The sequence below is a fragment of the Haemaphysalis longicornis genome, unplaced genomic scaffold (genome assembly GCF_048455015.1).
Source record: "Haemaphysalis longicornis isolate Haplotype H1 unplaced genomic scaffold, Haemaphysalis longicornis Haplotype H1 scaffold_25, whole genome shotgun sequence".
NCBI lineage: Eukaryota > Metazoa > Arthropoda > Arachnida > Ixodida > Ixodidae > Haemaphysalis > Haemaphysalis longicornis.
In genome coordinates, this window is record NW_027526314.1 from 1,818,978 (window position 1) to 1,824,977 (window position 6,000).

A 6,000-nucleotide genomic window follows, 5' to 3' on the forward strand; every position below is an offset into this window, starting at 1 on the left:
GCAGAAGATCTTTAACGTGCGCTGAAATCTCAACAGACGGGCGTCCTTCTCCTCCATCAGAGAAATGGCCGTCGCAGCAAGGATTGAAACTATGTCCTCAAGGCTCAGCCGCGCAACGCCTTAGCCAATGAGCCACCGTGCCAGGACCACTCATGACATTCAAACGCACAAAGTAAGGCAATGACGAGCGCCGCATCGACTCGAAGAACGTGGTCTGCTTTGAGCAGGCACGACAGTTCGGACGGCGTGACATCACAACGCACTTTTTGGCCCAAGGGCTATGAAGCTAGCACGGGCAGCTCCACGATGATGTGTTGAGATGAGGAAGGGGTAATTCCTAGGACAAAATTCTAGTTTTGTTTTGTCTGTCTTAAGACATAGACAGCCGAGGGAGGTTCGCACTGCAGTCTTGGCAGTACCAGTTTAGGAGGCGTTTTAGGGTTGGCCGAGGGTGCACCGTCACCACACACCCATATAAACCGATGGCTAAACAATACTGTGCTCAACTATAGGCAGGAAGAAATAAAGAGTGAACCTTTCCCGTGATTAACAGACATCCCCTACACCGCCTACAACGCCAACTCAAAATTTTATGGTCAACTGTTCACTTCTAGGTCGTTTACATTTTTTACAATTTAGCTTTACCAGGTCCACTTTCTTGATATATTCTTGGTTAGGTTGCTATTCAGCTGAAAAGCAGGTCTTTGTAAGTCCAGTGTAGTTAAAATATCTTGAAATCGGTTTCTCGCGTATAGCCCACGTTTCATAAAACCATTTGATGCACTCGGGAGTTTCTTCTGACTGTACCTTGTTAAAACTATTTATTATTTTTTCCTTTTTAGGGGTGGGGAGGGGGGGGGGGGGCTATATGCGTGTTCTGTTTCCCCCAACCTGTCAGAGCACCGTGTTTTCCTCGTTGACGCCAATACAAGCGACTCTCTGATGGCAAGGTTTCTGTTTGCGCCCCTGAGTGAAAGCAAAGTCAATACACCTGCTCAATAGGGACCTCCGATCCATGTTTCCCTCCAGTGTTTCCCACACGACGCACTACGTTCAGTATTTTTTCAACACCGAATGAACGCCTTTAACGGAACGCAGGCTGATCAGCCTAATCCCGTGCAAGATAAATACGGCCATGTACATGCGTTCCAGGAATTTACCCAGGAAGATGCCCTCATTTCCATAAATTTTTTTTTGTATAAAGCTAGTATTAAAATCATATAAAGTTAAGAAGGAGTTCGAAACAACTCACACAGCGTGTCCGTAATGGTCCCATAAGAATGTCCCAGGACAATCCACGCCAGGCTAAAGAACCGAATGCCGTTCAGGAAACGGAGGCGGTACCCTTCCGAAGTCTTATCGTCGTTCACGCTCAGTAGTAAGGTGACGTTGGCAGGCACAGAAAATGCGAGGAGGCACTGGGTGAATACGCCTGTAAGATAACATATGTTACTTTGTAGTCGCTATTGAAATTTACACTCCCATAATTTGACTCTTGCGAGACCGTGGAATCCTGTCTAATTATCAGAAAAGTCAATCGACGAATGGCGACAAAACGAATCAACTCGGATACTTCTTATTGCTGGAAATATCATCTTATATTTGAAGCGTGGAGCCCTCAGCATGCAACAAACAGCGCAGCCGTGTTTAAACACGCACGAAAGGACCTTCAGTTAGCCAATCACAAACTAATATCAAACCGCTTTACAATGCCAAGCGGAAGCACCATCAGTGAGGTCTTTTAGATAATCGCGGTAATAATTCTAACGCTACTGTGTACAGTTTTTTTGTAGCCGCTTCCGTAGTTTATAAGCATATAAAGTCCGAAAAATCACGGAAACGGCTCGTGCTACGTTCAAAATATTCCTAGTAACTCACTACTTGCGCCGTGCGTCCGGAGTAACATACGGCTGCGGTAATGAGGCACAACGGAAAATTTCGTTGCCTTTCTTAACTTGTACCCGAGCATAGCGGATAACCCTCGTATTCTCTCATGACTTACAGAATCGAAGCCCTCGATATGCGTGTAGCGAATCAGAATTGGGAATGAGGAGTTAGTTAAATGGCCACAGAAAGGAAAGCCAGCAGTCAAGAACGCCAAGGAGGGCCAGGTGTCGTCATTTTTGTGTGTTATTAGGAATTTTGAAATGAAGGAAATAAAGTGGGAAAGCTTTGCTCTCCGGGTGAGACCCGAACCCACGACATTCAGATTATGCGTCCAATGCCGTATGCCAACTCGGCTACTGGGAGGCGGTATTCTTGATTGATTGTGTGATTTAACGCGCCGAAGCTACCCATGGGCAATGAAGCACGCGCCGTGGTGGAGGGCTCTGGATCAATTTTGACCACTTGGGGCGAATTGTAGCCACATGGGCGTTTCCGCTTTTCGCCAAGTACCTTCCCTCTTGGGAGTATTTATAGGAATGTGATCATATCCTACGCTTGGAGATGGTAGCCAGCATAACAGGGTTACTGGCTAATCGACTGACCCTATCATAACGCTTCCCATGGCATATACGTTTCCCCAGCAGTTCCCCCATGGCATATACGCCATGGGGAAACTGCTGTGCTATGAACAACATACCATATCTCGCCTTTTCCCGTCCCTTGGAAGCCAGGTAGATGTCCACGATGGAGCCCAGGATGATGACGGCGCTGAGTACGCCTAAAAATGCACTGTAGCAAGGGACATAAATGTGCGGGCGTGTAATCAGAGATAACTAAAAACATACTGAATTTCTGAAGGTGAGCGTGGTGGCTGGCATTGGTTTCGAGGAATTTCTGCTGTTGTGCGTCGACAGAGTTCCCGAGTACGCTGTGTCACGGACAGCTGCAGCAATACATTAACATCCGTTTATTGTTATTTTAAATACTGTATCTACTTTTAGTCATACGTTGAATTGAAGAAATAAGAGATACAGTAAAAGCTCGTTAATTCAAACTCGGTTAATTCGAACTCGCGCCCTGGTCCCGACACAGCCATGTATATTTCAATTTGCGAAAACTTCCGATAATTCGAACGCTTCGGTATCCAGAACGCTTAATTCGAACTGGGATCTACTGGTTTCCATCCCTCCTGGCAGAAGAAGTCGACCCAGAGGGATTACAATCTGTTGCAAATCAAAACCAAACCAAGTTTACTAGAGATGCAAAACAACCAAACAGAAAAAAAAAATCGCGCCATATCCACGGAATGAATGATGATAAGTGGGGCGAAGCTCGAGAGGGGGAGATCATCGGTAACCGTAACTCTCCCGTGAAAGTTCGCCCATTACATCATTAAGAAAGACGTAAGACTGTGTGCGTACATTGTACAAATCAACTTTTATTTTCGGAGTCAATGCTCCCAGGCCCAGACCTGGTGAAAGACCCCGCGCCATCGAGGACTACCCCGCACCTCCACCACAATTTGTCACGTAGGATGGGACACAACGGTAAAGAAAGAACTTTTATTTAGGGCGAACTTGTGCCCGAACAAGACGAGAGGAAACGAGCAAAGGTCCTTGCGTCTCGTTCGATCTCCGAGAACGACTGCCTGCGTTCGTGGCGTGATCTCTTGCGTGATCTCCCCCTCGCAGTGCACGTGCGCTCGCGCCTCCGTTGGCGAACACAGACAAGCTCGCGCTCCCGGTGCCGAGTTTGCGCTGCCGGTGCCGAGTTTGCGCTGCCGGTTGCAGCGGGTTCTTGCGTGTGCAACGCGGCCCACTTTGCGACATCTCCGAAAGCATGCGACGGTCGCGTACCACGAGACACTAGGGATGGACAGACCCATGGCTTTAGGAGCTTCGCCCCTAAAAAACCCCCGGCGTGGCGCGTGGTATACGCTACTGAAACAGCTTATTTCACGTCTACAGAGGGCGCCGCTCCACCGACGCCAGGGCTCCGGCGCATATTATTATTTACGAAACATTATTTACGAAATCACCTGCCACAAACGTGTAGCAGCGCCAGATTCGCGATAACGAGCCCAGACGTGGCTTCTTCGTGCTCTGCCCCCGCAGTGTGACGCGATTTCCATTCATTCTAGCACCCATAGGCGTGCGCACAGGGGGGCGCAACTGAAGTTGCGCACAGGCGTGCGCAACTTCATGGTCGTCAGGCGGCCGCCCCCCCTAATCATCTGAAGGGGGGCGCCAAATTGGCCCATATTTTGCCAATGTAACACATTAAAGTAAAAATTTCTGCTCAGAAATATTTTGTATGTGTTGCAATTCCATCACATTGAAATAAAAATTTGATAACCATCCCTCTTTGCACTGCGTTCGGACCGCTAGGCCTTCAGTGGGAAGAGGTGAGGAGTTGCTGGAAAGCGAGGGGGGGGGGGGGGGAGGGGGGGGGGAGGGGGGGGGGCGCAGCGGTAAGACTTTGCCCCCCCTAATCGAGAACTATGCGCACGCCTATGCTAGCACCCTCCCGCTAATTCCAACTCCGCTTAATTCGATCAATTTTATGGTACCCCTCAAGATCGACTTAACGAGCTTTTAGTCTATTTGAGGTGTGAACGGTTTCAGGTTATTGTTGCGAGGAAGCACGATTGAACTGTGGTTAGCACCAGAGCTATAGGTTTAGGCTGGAAAGTCACACTAATATGTTATGCTGCACTTTTTTTACTTACTCCGGTACGTGATTAAAAGATGTTGACAGGCTTCTGACAACATTACACCGTCACCTTTATTAGTACAGCTGACCTTCCAATAGTTCCTCACGTGGTAATGGCACAGCCACTAAACAAAGTGGGTAGCGTATTAAACGTTACAGCACATTGTCTGTTATGTGGGTCATATGTAGTATATTGTGACGAAAATTCAACTCCTAATTACAATTTAATTTGCCCACGCAATGAAAGGGGGTGCCGTAACGGAGAGCTACAGAATAAATTAGACCACGAGCAGTTATTGACCAAGCATACTGCTCGTGATTAGACAAAATAGAGCCATGACCTCGAACTATATGGGGAGAAATTCCTCGTTCAAGCAAAGAGCAGGCGTAGCAAGCTACGGTTTAATGATAACTGATATCCAGTGTGAAATACAATTGCAAATTTAATTTGCGACCTTAAGTGAAATATAGTTACCTGATTGCAACCCCTATCCACCTAGCAAAATATGCAAAATTACCAACCAATTGAGTCCTCCCCCCCGCCTCACACACACACCTTTTTTAAGGATATATGGGCCTATTGAGGCAGTGAAGTTATTCAGTTATTCCATTCATAGTCAAATAATTTAAAATAACTGAATATCTTTACCCAAGATAGTTCGTTACAAAGAGGTGGATACGGGGAAGCTGGCATTGTTGTGTTGGAAACTCGGCCCCTATGTCAATCTATGGGTGCCTGAAGGCATAATTTCACAGTGGATAAATTTAACATCCCAGTGAGCCCACGTCGGTAACGGCATCTGTAGCAACGCTAAAGTTCAGATGGCGCTTCTACTGGTGGCGATTCGGCATCTATACCCAGTGGATTCTCAACTGCGCCGGACGCGGAGCAAGTTCTAAATTACCCGAGATGCCCGTATCGCCCTAACTTATCGTTTGACAGCGTCTTAACATCTCCCACATTTCTGAAGCGTTTGCGCCTTAGATTGGGGCGCGGTAATGTTCCTAAAGGTGCCCAAAGGCAAATATGGTAATCTAACGGTTTTAAAGCACGTTTTCAGTAAGTCGAACGCACCGCTTCCTGTATCGGACACCATGACATTTTTTTATGTTAGTTTACAACGGCCAGTATGACAAAATAAGTCATGGCTAAAATATACTCACAGAATTGCCTTTTGTGTATTGCTGAAAGGGTCCGGTATGCCAGTGACGCAGTTGTTGACTTCAATCGTGACGCCAGCAGGCTTGACTGATGTAGAAAAGAGAAGGATGGACATCACCATCGTAAGTAGTAGCTACTGATGATTCCGCAAAACGAATAGTTTGGCTTTTGTTTAAACAGGTAGGACCTTCCCCAACATTTCAGCATTTTTTCTATCGCCACCAGGTGGCCGACCGATG

General features: G+C 47.1%; 1 pseudogene; it reads right to left on the minus strand.

Annotated features, from left to right (window-relative positions):
* The window catches only part of LOC144172677 (nose resistant to fluoxetine protein 6-like), a 250,733-nt pseudogene that overhangs the window by 118,351 nt on the left and 126,382 nt on the right, over positions 1-6,000 (minus strand).